Source organism: Hemitrygon akajei, chromosome 4 (assembly GCF_048418815.1).
Source record: "Hemitrygon akajei chromosome 4, sHemAka1.3, whole genome shotgun sequence".
NCBI classification, from domain to species: domain Eukaryota; kingdom Metazoa; phylum Chordata; class Chondrichthyes; order Myliobatiformes; family Dasyatidae; genus Hemitrygon; species Hemitrygon akajei.
The window spans coordinates 96,311,938-96,327,061 of record NC_133127.1 but is presented as its reverse complement, the minus strand read 5'-3'; the positions used below and the strand labels follow the sequence as shown (position 1 = coordinate 96,327,061).

General features: G+C 40.6%; 1 protein-coding gene across 1 annotated transcript in view; it reads right to left on the bottom strand.

Moving 5' to 3' along the window:
• Nucleotides 1–15,124, bottom strand: part of LOC140726010 (uncharacterized) — a 529,984-nt gene that overhangs the window by 222,071 nt on the left and 292,789 nt on the right. The window lies entirely within an intron of this gene.

Sequence of the window (15,124 nt, the reverse complement as noted above, 5' to 3'; positions counted from 1 at the left end):
TGGAATATACAGAACGTAAATCACAACACATTAGCTGGAAATATTCAGAGACAAAGTGTTCAAAGCACTCATTTCTACTTCAGTCAATACTAGCTTCCTTTTTGAAGCAATCTGGAGATATTTACCCAGAAGCTGTCATAACAAAGTAATTGTCTCTGTGAGAGGGAAGTCTGACAAGGGAATACTAAGGAACTAATGTAGAAAAACTTTTAACAATGACCTCTTTGGTCTGCAAACACTATTGACTGCATTTTATTGTTAACTGCTAGATATAAATGTCTTCTGCCATCTTTCAACCCTATTTCTTTCTGTTTTCATTCCTCCTCAGAACGTAATGGAAATATTCTCATTTTGAAACATTCTGTTTCAGTAGCAGGACCAAATGTTCCTAACCTCTCTACAGCTAATGAGGATATTTTCAAAGAATTTACAGAGAACTAAACATTAAAGATAAATTAACACCCCAGGTCTCACACAGCTTCAGATGTACTGTTATGCCTGCAGCCCCCTCCTTTGTGAGAATCGCAAGATCACTATTGGGTTGGGTCAGGGGACCCAGGAAATGAGAGAGAGACGTGCAGAATGCCTCGTTCCCCGGCGATGTAAAGCTACGGGGCATGGCCATTGTCTCTTGGAGACACATTTGTGGATTGAAATACTATACTATGTGGACGCCCTCAGGCAAAGTGGGCTGGGTGAGAAAGAGATTGCATCACCCCAACCTGATTGACATCTTCAACCCTGTGAGTCAGGATAAAAGAGGGTCTGTAAGAACAGCCCCTTCAGACGCACCAGAAGAAACGCTAGCGATCCCGTAATAGCGGGAAGCCATTTGAAGGAGGCCACGTGCGTTCAGTCCCGTTGCCTGGGATTGGTGGCTGGTACCACGGAAAACGGCTTTTAACTTACAACGGGGAAATCAACTCCCCGGACTCAACGGATTGGCATCATAAAAGACCTGGGCAAGTTTAAACCGTCTCTCTTAAACCCAAAACCTTGCAGCTTGAATGACAGTGACTTTTATATTTCCATCGGACAATACATTATCCCCTAGACAACAATAGAGCTATTTCTTATTGATTATTATTATACCCGCGCTTTTAGAGTTAGTATTGATGAAGTATATTATCTGTATGTTTGCATTGATATTATTTTGTGTCTTTTTATCAATAAATACTGTTAAAAATAGTATCATCAGACTTCAACGGACCTCTCTATCTTTGCTGGTAAGTGACCCAGTTACGGGGTACGTAACAGTACGCTGAGTGCTGACCTTATTAGGTACTTCCTGTACCTAATGAAGCGGTCAAAGAGTGTAGGTTCATAGTCGTCTGTTGCTGTAGCCCATCCACTTCATGGTTCAATGTGTGTGCTTTCAGAAATGCTTTTCAAACTTCAAAGTACATTTATTATTGAAGTATGTATACATTATACTGTCTTGTGATTTGTCTCCTTACAGGCAGCCACAGAGCAAAGAAACCCAAAAGAACCCAGAAAAAAAAATGTCAAACACCTAATGTGCAGACAAGAAAAAAAAAGTGCAAACTACAGAAGTAAGCAAATAGCATTCAGAATTAAAGTGAGTCCATAGACACGAAGCCTGGACGAGCTTCTCCCAAGTTATCCTCTTGTTCCTGTTACAGATACAATTCCCTGGGATTCTCTTTAATCCTACTTGCCAAACACTTTTCATGTATCCTCCTGGCTTTCCTAATTCCCTTTTTGAGTTAGTTTCTGGTTCCTTTATAATCCGTGAGGGCTCTGTATGATTCTAGCTTCCTAAGCTTTACAATTTTCCTTTTTTCTTCTTGACCAAATTCATCACCTGTCTCAACATCCAAGCTTCTCTTACCTTGCCATCCTTGTCCTTCTTTCTGTCTGGAAGATACAGTGCTTGTGGTGTTTATACACACTCCACATGCTGGTGTGGACTTGTCCAAAAACAGTTGCTCCCAATTAACTCTCTTCAGTTCCTGCCAAACACCCTCAGAATTTCCCTTACACTAATTTACCCATATAGATTCAGTGAGCCGGCCCTCCATTATCTCCCTGCTGAGTGCAGCTGTGATACTGTTCCTGATTTGTAATGCAACTCTCCCCTCCTCTTGTACCTCCCTCTCTATCTTTTCTAAAACATCAAAACCCCAGGACATTAAATGCTCATTCTTCTTTTTCCATCTTTTTATTATCATTATTAATAACAACAAAATAAAATTGGTACATAGATAATGGGATTACAAATGTACATATTTCAACTAACTATAAAAGATTACAAGAACAATGATTACAGTATAAATGAGTATTCCCACATCGTAAATGATACAATATACAGACAAGGCAAACCTAGGTGTATCATAATATAAAAAGAAATAAGAAAAAGGAAAAAAGAAAAAAATCATTATGCAAAAAAACTAATCTAAAAATCTAATAACTAATAGAAGAAAAAAACAAAAAAGAGAAAAAAGAAAAAATAAAAAAGAGAAAAAAAGGGCTATTTATAGTATCTCACAAAAATACAAAATCATCAGTGTTGTCAACTCCGATCCTCTTGACATATATGAAATCAAAACTGGAAAATCAAATAGGCCTGGAACAGGATCCTATTACATCATATGAAACTATAGAATAATGGTCTCCATATCTTTTCAAATTTAGTAGAAGTGTCAAGTACACCACTTCTAATTTTTTCTAAATTTAAACATAACATAGTTTGAGAAAACCAATGAAATACAGTAGGAGGATTAATTTCCTTTCAATTCAACAAAATAGATCTTCTAGCCATTAGTGTAAGAAATGCAATCATTCAACAAGCGGAAGAAGATAAATGAAGTGAGTCCATCATTGGTAAACCAAAAATTGCGGTAATAGGATGGGGTTGTAAATCAATGTTCAATACCGCAGAGATAATATCAAAAATATCTTTCCAATAATTTTTCAAAAGCGGACACGACCAGAACATATGAGTTAAAGACGCTATTTCAGATTGACATCTATCACAAATAGGATTTATATAGGAATAAAAATGAGCCAATTTATCCTTGGACATATGAGCCCTGTGTACTACCTTAAACTGTATTAATGTTTAGCACATATAGATGATGTATTAACTAATTGAAGAATTTTATCCCAATTCTCAATAGGAATAATAAGGTTGAGCTCTCTTTCCCAATCATTTTTTGTCTTATAAAGGGGCTCTGAACGTATCTTCATAATTATATTATAAAGTTTTGATATAAGCCCTTTCTGAAAGGGGTTTAATTCAAACAAATTCTCCAAAATGCCTGAAGACACAAAGTTTGGAAAAGTAGGAAGTACAGTATTTAAAAAATTCCTAATCTGTAAATATCTAAAAAAATGAAATCTAGGCAAATTATATTTATTAGATAATTGCTCAAAAGACATAAAACAATTATCCAAAAATAAATCAGAAAATCGTAGTAATCCTTTAGTCTACCAAGCCAAATAAGCTTGGTCTATAATTGAAGGGTGGAGAAAACAATTGGATACAATAGGAATATTTAAAACAAACTAAGTCAACCCAACAAAATTCCGAAATTGAAACCATATATGAAAAGTATGTTTAACTAACGGGTTGTCAATTTGTTTCGGCAATTTAGAAAGAGCAAAAGGGAGAGAAGTCCCCAAAATAGAACCCAGTGCAAAACCTGGTACCGATTTAATTTCCAGGCTCACCCAATGAGGGCTAAAAGATCCATCCCAATCTTTCAACCAACATATCAAATATCTGATATTAACTGCCCAATAAAAAAATCAAAAATTAGGCAATGCTAATCCATCTTCCTTCTTTGCCTTCTGTAAGTATATCTTACCTAACCTAGGATTTTTATTCTGCCAAATATATGAGGAAATTTTTGAATCAACATTAGTAAAAAAAGATTTCGGAATAAAAATTGGTACCGCTTGAAAAATATATAAGAACTTAGGTAAAATAACCATCTTAATAGTGTTAATCCAACCTATCAGAGATAAAGATAATGGTGACCACTTAGTAAACAAGCATTTAATCTGATCAATTAAGGGTACAAAATTAACCTTAAATAAGTCTTTATGGTTTTTTGTGATTTTAATCCCTAAGTAAATAAAAGAGTCATTAACTAATTTAAAAGGTAAATTTCCATAAATTGGAACCTGTCCATTTAAAGGAAACAATTCACTCTTATTAAGATTTAACTTATACCCAGAAAAATCACTAAATTGAGCCAACAATGATAAAACTACAGGAATGGATTTCTCAGGATTGGAAATAAATAATAATAAATCATCTGCATACAAAGATAACTTATGAATATCTGTCCCACGATTAATACCAAGAATATCCTGTGATTCTCTGATAGCAATTGCCAAGGGTTCTAAAGCAATATCAAATAATAGTGGACTAAGAGGACAGCCTTGTCTAGTGCCCCGAAATAAACGAAAAAAGGGAGATCTTTGATTATTAGTAAACACCGAGGCTACTGGGGTATGATAAATCAGTTTAATCCAGGAAATGAATATCGGACTAAAATTAAACTTCTCCAACACATTAAATAAGTATGGCCATTCAACTCTATCAAATGCTTTCTCCGCATCTAATGAAATAACACATTCTGAAATATTATGTGAAGGAGTATACACAATATTCAATAACCTCCTAACATTAAAAAAAGAATAATGATTTTTAATAAAACCGGTTTGATCCTCCAAAATAATTTGGGGTAATACCTTCTCCAACCTGGATGCAAGTAACTTGGAAAAAATCTCGGAATCTACATTCAATAAGGATATTGGTCTATAGGATGCACAATCAGTAGGGTCTTTATCTTTCTTCAATATTAAAGAAATAGAAGCTCTATAAAAAGATTGTGGCAAATTGCCCAATCTAATTGCTTCTTCAAAAACCCTGTATAACCAAGGAGAGAGAGTAGCGGAAAAACATTTAAAAAATTCTGCTGTATACCCATCCGGACCAGGTACTTTCCCTGAATTCATGGAGGAAATAACCCCTTTGATTTCTGCATCAGTCATAGGAGTTTCCAATATTGAAAGATCATCTGGTGATAATCTTGGGAAATTCAATTGCCCAAGAAAATCACACATGGTACTACAATCCTGAGGAAATTCAGAATGATACAGGGAAATAGATAGATAGATAGATAGATAGATAGATACTTTATTCATCCCCATGGGGAAATTCAACTTTTTTCCAATGTCCCATACACTTGTTGTAGCAAAACTAATTACATACAATACTTAACTCAGTAAAAAATATGATATGCATCTAAATCACTATCTCAAAAAGCATTAATAATAGCTTTTAAAAAGTTCTTAAGTCCTGGCGGTAGAATTGTAAAGCCTAATGGCATTGGGGAGTATTGACCTCTTCATCCTGTCTGAGGACCATTGCAACGATAGTAACCTGTCGCTGATACTGCTTCTCTGTCTCTGGATGGTGCTATGTAGAGGATGTTCAGAGTTATCCATAATTGACCGTAGCCTACTCAGCGCCCTTCGCTCAGCTACCGATGTTAAACTCTCCAGTACTTTGCCCACGACAGAGCCCGCCTTCCTTACCAGCTTATTAAGACGTGAGGCGTCCCTCTTCTTATAAAATATAAAAATCTTGAAATGATTTATTTATCTCATCATGGTTAATTGTCAAATCCCCATTTTGCTGATGGATCTTAGTAATTTGACGTTTAACCAAAGCATTCTTCAATTGACTAGCTAATAGTTTACCCGATTTATCACTATGTATATAAAAATCAGATCTGGACTTCATCAGTTGATTTTCAATCGAAGATGTAAGTAATAAACTATATTCTGTTTGAAGTTCAACCCATTGTTTGTAAAGCTCCTTACTAGGAGTAATCAAATATTTTTTGTCAAACTATTTAATTTTATCAACCAATAAAAGAGCTTCCTTCTATATGCGTTTTCTCAGACCAACAGAGTAAGAAATAATCTGTCCACGTATATATGCTTTAAAAGTGTCCCAAAGTGTTCCGTAAGAAATATCTTCCGTGGAGTTGGTTGAGAAGAAGAAATCGATCTGTTCATTCATAAATTTAATGAAGTCCAGAACTTGCAATAAGGTAGAATCAAATCGCCATTGTCTAGCATTACGAACTGTGTCCGCAAATTTAATAGAAAGTTTTAATGGAGCATGGTCAGAAATAGCTATACTATCATAATAACAACCATTTACCGAAGGAATCAAACAAGAGTCAATACAAAAATAATCAATTCTCGAATAAGAATGATAAACATGTGAGAAAAAAGAAAACTCTTTGTCCTTAGGATGCCGAAATCTCCAAATATCAAAAATTCCATTATCAGTCAAGAAAGAGTTGATACAAGTGGCCGACTTATTGGGTACAGTCTGAGTAGATATAGATTTGTCCATCAAAGGATTTAAACAATTAAAATCACCACCCATTATTAACTTATATTCATTTAAATTAGGTAAAGAAGTAAATAAGGACTTAAAAAAATCAGGACAATCCACATTTGGAGCATAAACATTAACCATAGCAACCTTTTTATTAAAAAGTAAGCCCGTAATTAACAAAAATCTACCATTCGGATCCGAAAAGATATCATGTTGGACAAATGCAATAGAGGAGTCAAGAAAAACGGAAACTCCCCTTTACTTTGGCATTCGAATTCGAATGATACCGTTGACTCCGCCAAAACCTAAAAAAACGATAGTTGTCCTCCTTCCTCACATGAGTTTCTTGTACAAAAATGATATGAGCATTAAGTCTTTGGAATACTTTGAAAATCTTCTTTCGTTTAATCGGATGGTTTAAACCATTAGTATTCCAAGAAACAAAATTAATGGTCTGAGCCATATTTCTAAAATCAATCCTTTGGTATAAAAAGGGTTAAATTATAAACTCATGCACCCGGAAGAGGAACAAAAATAAAAAGCGGACCCGGAAGTGACGACATCGCAGACATATTTGTAGTTCAAAATCAACCCAAATGGAAAAACTTTTAAAAACTGGTAAAAGAAATATAGAATTAGAAAAAAGACCACCCCCCTCCCACTCAAGGAAGAGAAAAAAAACCAGAACAAAAAAAGGCTGGGAAAAAGAATGAAACTAACACTACTCCCATATCAGCGGAAGAGCACTCCGTATATAAAGGATGTACGATATACGAAAAAGATTTTGATTTTAAAAAATCCACCCAAACTTTAAAAATTATAATCACTATACTAAAACCAGACTTCTTAATATAATTGGTAGTAGAAAAAAAACGAAGAAAATATAATCACTAAAAACTTATCAATCCGGTTAAAACCCAAACAAACCAAAAAATATTTAAACTGTGATAAGCGATACATTATAGGAAGAAGACAAGAGAAAAAAATAGCACCATCTTAAAAAAACACCAAAAATGTTTTTTCAAAAAACCATCTTAGTAAAAACGTATTCACCTTCGAAGGGTTAAAAATACACCTCCGAAGGAACAGAAAATAGCCAGCGATACAGTATAATGGTTAAAGTGTGTAAAACAAAACGATTAATATGTCGAAAGAACACTTTAACTTGAGCATAAAGTATAGAGTAAACCTACACCAACAACCAGAAACAAAATCTGGTTTGGGGGATCAAAAACCATCTTACACGATCAAAATCACTCATTCATTCGGCATGAGAGACCGTCGCAGTAGGGAAGTTCTCGTTCAGAAAACTTCTCGCTTCAAATGTAGAAAGAAAAACCCGGCGAGGAGTGTTCGGCGGGGAGATTCTGAGCTTCGCAGGGTATAAGAGCGCTGGTTTAAAATTTTTCTCATGACATTCAGACATCAGCGGTTGTGCTGCCTTTATGGCAGTTATTTAGTTTATAATATTTTCGATTAGTAATTTGTTAGCATTTTTTAGTTAAAGTTAGGATCGTTTAAGTAAATTCATTTGTCTGTAATATATCGCGGCTGCGATGACGTCACATCTGGGTTCGCCACGTCTTGTGGGAAAATACCGGTTCGGGATAAACGCAAGGGTGGGGGGCGCTCACATGTGGCGCCACAGCGCGAGCAATTTGTTCTCTATGCACCAAAGACACAGTGAAAGTAACGCTATAAGTCATGAGATAATCGATATGTTGAATTAAAATGTTAACACCGATTCTGTTAAAAGTAACGACGGTCGATAAGGTTTATGTTTTCGTTAGTTAAAGAGTCGGGATAGTTTGTGTTGAAGTGTATTTAAAGCAGTCAATGGAGCAGGTAGATTCTGACTGTATGCTGCACTTTAATGTAATGTAGTTATTGTAGTTTTACCTTTGCAAGTATTCATGATGTAAATGCGATATTTAGAAGGAAACAAACACTGTACCAATCTTGTATTGTTTTATCAACAGTTTTCACCATACATTAATGTGAAGAGTGAACTGTAAATGGTTAATCTTACTGCGACCTTGTTTTCATTGACTACGGTTTATCTCGACCTTTAACTCGGCGTTACGTTACACCCGAGCGAGAACGTTACCGTGAAAAAGCAGCATTATCAGGTGTTTCAAGTGCAGCAATGTCAACTCGGTCCAGCATCAAGTCGTTGCCAAAGTTGTTGCCATCCTGCGACAGGGGCAGTAGCGCATCAAGTAAGGCCATCCAAGCAAGAGCTAAAGCAGAAGCCGCCAATGTGCGAGCGTGCTTTGCCAAACAAGAAGTAGAAGTAAAAATGGAAGAGGCTGCCAGAAAAGCCGAAAACAAGAGGAAAAAGGCTGCCAGAGAAGCCGAAAACCAGAAGGAAGAGGCTGGCAGGGAAGCCGAAAACGAGTTGGAAAGAAAAAGGGTAGAGGCAAAGTGCTGAAGCTAGAACGAGAAGCAGCAGCTGCCAGGGTGGAAGCAGAGTTAATAGAAGATGCTGAAGAAATGCATGATCCGGTTGACGGAAAATCTACTTCAGAAAAGATCAGGTTGGAACGCACAAGAGACTATGTCCAATCTCAAATAAGCTGGAAGACTCGTTCTTCCACTCCACACTCAGTTCATAACGTCCCACTTCATGAGGAGTCTCAGAGAGGCCCGACCGCATCACATCCATCCGAGGAAGACAATTTACCCTCGCAACCCCGCAATGAATCCAGGAATGAAAGGGCTCACGACAAGCACTTCTCGACACCAAACTTACCAGATTTGGGGAGAAGAGAGGCAAAGACCGAGTCCAGAATAGCAAATTCCATAACAGATGTACGCCCTCAGTCGTATAACCGCCGACATGTTCCCTCAGCCCGCATGCCACTTGCAGCCGAACCCGTAGCATGGTATTTAGCACAACGGGATCTCGTCACTTCAGGACTATACCAGTTCGACGATAAACCTGAAAATTACCGTGCATGGAGTCCACATTCACCAACGCTATCAACGGAGTCCAGCTCAGAGCAACCCAGAAGTTGGATCTTATGGCAAAATGGCTGGGAAAAGAATCATGCGAACAGGTGAGACGCATACGTTCAGTGTACATCAACAAACCCGAGCTAGCATTGAAGAAAGCATGGGAGAGACTTCAGGAGGGCTATGGAGCCCCCGAAATTATTGAAGCGGCACTATGCCAACGTTTGGGAAATTTTCCTAAGGTGTCAGCCAAGGACCACACTAAGCTAAGAGAATTCGGAGATTTACTTATGGAGATTCAAGGCGCCAAAGAAGATGGCTACTCAGCTGGTCTAGTATACCTAGACACTCCAACCGGGATTAGACAAATCGTGGACAAACTTCCATTTGGGCTGCAGGACAGGTGGTTGTCCGTTGCCTCAGAGTACAAGGAAGAACACAGAGGTCAATTTCCTCCCTTCGAGTATTTCACTAGGTTTGTGTGCAAGGAGGCGAAGAAGCGAAATGATCCTAGCCTCATAGGTCCAGGAAGCAGTACAATTTACACCAAGCCAGATAAATCCTCTCTGAATAATTTCAACATTATTAAGCCAGTCTCAGCGCTTAAGACTGAAGTCTTTACAACTAACAACGACCCTAGCAAGAATTGTCCATTGCATAACAAACCCCACCCCCTCAAGAAATGCAGAACATTTAGGGAAAAACCCCTTGAAGAGAGGATGGCCCTTCTCAAGGAGAAAAGAATATGTTTTAAATGCTGTTCCTCAACCTCTCACCTTGCTAGAGAGTGTACGATTGCTGTGAAGTGCCCGGAATGTAATAGCACTAATCACGATGGGGCCATGCATCCCGGCCCGTTACCACGAACCGACAACGCTCCTTCACCCTCACAACAGGACGGCGGGAAGGGAGAAGCTCACTCCAGGACAACTGTTGTCAGCTCGAGCTGTACAGAAGTTTGCGGTCAAGCTCAGTCAAGCCGTTCTTGTTCAAAGATCTGTCTCACTAAGGTGTACCCTAAGGGAGCCAAAGACAAGGCCATCAAAGCCTACGTAATTCTGGATGATCAGAGCAATTGCTCGCTAGTCAGTCCAGAGTTCTTTAACTTGTTCAACATTGAGAGTGAGCAGCTCCCATACTACCTTAGAACTTGTTCAGGCAGCGTGGAAACTTACGGAAGGAAGGCTGAAGGCTTCCAAATCGAGTCCCTGGATGGTAAAGTCGTCATCTGTCTCCCTCCACTCTTAGAGTGCAATGAAATCTTGAATAACCGCGCTGAGATCCCGACGCCAAGTGCGGTGCTACACCAGCCACATCGCCAAACACATCCCAGAACTGGATCCAAGAGCAGAAATACTCCTGCTATTAGGAAGAGATGTAGTCAACGGACCACACGACGCCCCCTTTGCGCAACGCCTGGATCTGGGCTGGGTGGTGATAGGAGAGGTGTGTCTCGGCAACGTACACAAACCAACAGTTAACACACTCAAGACCAATGTGCTAGAGAGTGGCCGCCATTCAATTTTTCAACCCCGCACAAGTCTCATGTGTATTAAGGAAGCACGACGAGGCTTTAACAAGCGCAAAGTAACCGACAAGACGCTGGGACAGTCAGTCTTTGCTCAAACTGAGCATGATAATAAACTTGCTCCATCAGCTCAAGACGTCATTTTCTTAGAAATAATGGACACCGAGGTCTTCAGAGATGAAGCAAATAATTGGGTTGCCCCACTACCTTTCAGGGAACCACGCCAGCGCTTGCCAAACAACAAAGAGCAGGCAGTCAAGCGGTTCACGTCCTTGCAAAAAACCCTGAAAAGGAAACCTGAGATGCAGCAACAATATGTAGCATTTATGGAGAAGATCTTCGCTAATGGACATGCTGAAGTAGCACCGCCACTGAGAGAAGGTGAGGAGTGCTGGTCCCTCCCAATGTTTGGGGTTTACCACCCACAAAAGCCCAATCAGATCAGGGTGGTCTTTGACTCCAGTGCTCAGTGCGCTGGCATCTCCCTTAACGACGTCCTCCTTACAGGCCCCGACTTAAACAATACCCTTTTCGGGGTCCTGCTACGCTTCCGGAAGGAGAAGGTCGCAATCTTAGCGGACATCCAGCAGATGTTCCATTGTTTCTTAGTAAAGGAGGACTATCGCGATTTCCTCCATTTCTTATGGTACAAGGACAATGACATTACCAAGGAAGTCATCGAGTACCGGATGAAAGTCCACGTTTTTGGCAATAGTCCATCACCTGCTGTGGCCATCTATGGGCTGCGGAGCCATCAGGGAGGGCGCACAGGAGCACGGCGACGACACCGTTCAGTTTGAAGAAAGACACTTCTATGTCGACGATGGCTTGATATCACTACAGAAAGAAGACGAAGCAATCGATCTGCTCCGACGTACACAAGCCTCACTTGCCGAGTCAAACCTCCGCTTACATAAGTTCGCATCAAACTGTCAGGCAGTAATGGAGGCCTTTCCACACGATGGCTGTGCTCCGGCAATCAAAGACCTAGATTTAGATGGAGAAACCATACCCACGCAAAGGAGCTTGGGTCTCCTCTGGGAGATTACAACTGACTCATTCACCTTCTCCGTGCCGACCGTGATCAAGCCATTTACCCACCGTGGAGTTCTCTCCACTGTCAACAGTGCTTTTGATCCCTTGGGTCTACTGGCACCAGTTACGATCCAGGTAAGAGCCCTTCTCAGAGAACTTAACTTTGAGCTCTCCGACTGGGATACTCCCTTACCAGAAGACAAGCTAAGTAAATGGGAGGCTTGGAGAGATTCACTTCAAGACCTAAAACAGCTTCATATCCAACGTAGGTACACTGCGACCTCACCTACCGCGGCAGCACACAGAGAATTGTGTGTTTTTTCGGACGCGTCTACCAAAGCCATCGGTGCTGTGGCTTACTTGAAAGTGATCAAGCAGGGTGGTCAAGTCGAAGTAGGATTTGTAACCGGTAAGGCGAAGCTCACTCCCCAGTCCGAGCCGACAATTCCAAGGCTTGAACTGTGCGCAGCTGTGGAAATAGCAGAGCTTATTCAGGACGAGCTAGACCTAGAGCTGGACGAGGTCAAGTTCTACACAGATAGCAAAGTAGTGCTTGGGTATATTTATAACGAATCAAAACGCTTCTACGTGTACGTTCATAATAGAGTTCAACGTATCCACCTGTCTTCAAAGCCCGAACAATGGCATTATGTACGTACCGAGGATAACTCTGCAGACCATGCATTGAGATCCTTACCTGCATCCCGCCTGGCTCAGACATCCTGGTTCACTGGACCCCCCTTTTTGTATCAGCCACCAACGGAAAAGACTCAAATGAGCGAGACATTTGAACTGATCGAACCCGAAAGAGACTCGGAAATTCGCCCGCAAATACAAACAGGAGCCACCTACCTCGAAGAATCGACACGTACTAATGAACGCTTTCAGCGGTTCTCCACTTTGCATTCTTTAGTGAGAGGACTTGCATTCCTCATTCACATGGCCAGATCACACAAACATTCATCCCGAAATAGTAAATGTAGGGGACGGCACAAATGTAACTTACCTCGCGCTGTGGACGAATTGGCCCAGGCAAAGGACGTCATCTTTAAAGCAACTCAAAGAGCGACTTTCGCAGGGGAGTTTTCAGCTCTCCAAGTTAATAAACCAATACCAAAGGACAGCCCCTTGAGGAAATTCAGCCCGATCCTGAAGAACGATATCATCTGCATCGGAGGCCGGCTAATCCACTCCCAACTTCTAGCTGTAGAAAAGAGCCCAGTAATCGTGCCCAAAGACAGCCATGTGTCCTTACTGCTCACTCGCCATCACCATGAACAGGTAAGGCATCAGGGCCGTCACCTGACGGAAGGAGCAATAAGGGCAGTGGGACTGTGGATCTTGGGAGGTAAAACACTGATCAATTCAGTACTTCATAAATGTGTAACCTGCAGGAAACTGCGAGGCAAGTTGGAAGCTCGACGTATGGCGGACCTCCCACCAGAACGCCTCGAGGTCTGTCCTCCTTTTACATATGTGGGGCTCAATGTATTTGGTCCCTGGACTATCACTACGAGACGCACCAGAGGAGGACAAGCAGAGAGCAAGCGGTGGGCCATCATGTTTAGCTGCATGAGTTCAAGAGCGGTACACATTGAGGTCATCGAATCTTTGGATGCATCCAGCTGCATTAACGCTCTCAGGCGCTTCTTTGCGCTAAGAGGCCCTGCAAAACAGTTAAGGTCTGATTGCGGTACGAATTTCGTTGGAGCATCTAAGGAGCTGGGGATGGACAAAACGGTGCAAAAATACCTCAGCCAGCAGGGATGCAACTGGGAGTTCAACACACCACACGCCTCTCACATGGGAGGTGCATGGGTGCGGATGATTGGTATCGCCAGAAGAATTCTTGATTCAATGTTTCTGCAGCAACGCACCCGATTGACCCATGAGGTACTGTGCACACTGATGGCAGAGGTCACAGCCATTATAAATGCACGACCACTCCTACCCGTGTCTTCTGACCCGGAAAACCCCTTCATACTCTCGCCATCAATGCTCCTTACGCAGAAGGCAGGAGCTGCCCCTCCACCAGGGGACTTCTCCGATAAGGATCTGTACACAAAGCAATGGAGATAGGTCCAGGCCCTGGCAAATGGATTCTGGTCTCGTTGGAGACAGGAATATCTACCTTTGTTGCAACACAGACAAAAGTGGACAGAACCCCGCAGGAACCTTCAAGTTGGAGATTTAGTCCTGCTCAGGCACAAGCAAATCGCCCGCAACAGCTGGCCAATGGCCAGAATCACTGCCACATTCCCTAGTCGAGATGGACATGTCAGGAAAGTCGAGTTGAAAACTACCGACCAAGGCGATGTGAAAACTTACCAAAGGCCAGTTACAGAAGTCATTCTACTTCTACCTAATGACTAATTTAGAGACTGAAGTTTTGTATTATGTTCATTGTGACCTTACGAAGATCAAGCGGGGAGTGTGCTGCCTTTATGGCAGTTATTTAGTTTATAATATTTTCGCTTAGTAATTTGTTAGCATTTTTTAGTTAAAGTTAGGATTGTTTAAGTAAATTCATTTGTCTGTAATATATCGCGGCTGTGATGACTTCACATCCGGTTTCGCCGCGTCTTGTGGGAAAATACTGGTTCGGGATAAACGCAAGGGTGGGGGGTGCTCACATGTGGCGCCACAGCGCGAGCAGTTTGTTCTCTACGCACCAAAGACACAGTGAAAGCAACGCTGTAAGTCATGAGATAATTGATATGTTGAATTAAAATGTTAACGCCAATTCTGTTAAAAGTAACGACGGTCAATAAGGTTTATGTTTTCGTTAGTTAAAGAGTCGGGATAGTTTGTGTTGAAGTGTATTTAAAGCAGTCAATGGAGCAGGTAGATTCTGACTGTATGCTGCACTTCAATGTAATGTAGTTATTGTAGTTTTACCTTTGCAAGTATTCACGATGTAAATGTGATATTTAGAAGGAAACAAACACTGTACCAATCTTGTATTGTTTTATCAACAGTTTTCACCATACATTAATGTGAAGAGTGAACAGTAAATGGTTAATCTTATTGCGACCTTGTTTTCATTGACTACGGTTTAACTCGACGTTTAGTTTGGCGTTCCATTACACCAAAGCGAGAACGTTACAGCGGTTTAAAAAGAAGCCTTGCCTTCATTACTTCAGGACTAAAATCTTCTACTAAACGGAAATTGTGATCTTGAAATTTAACCATTCCTACACGCCGAGCCACACGAATAA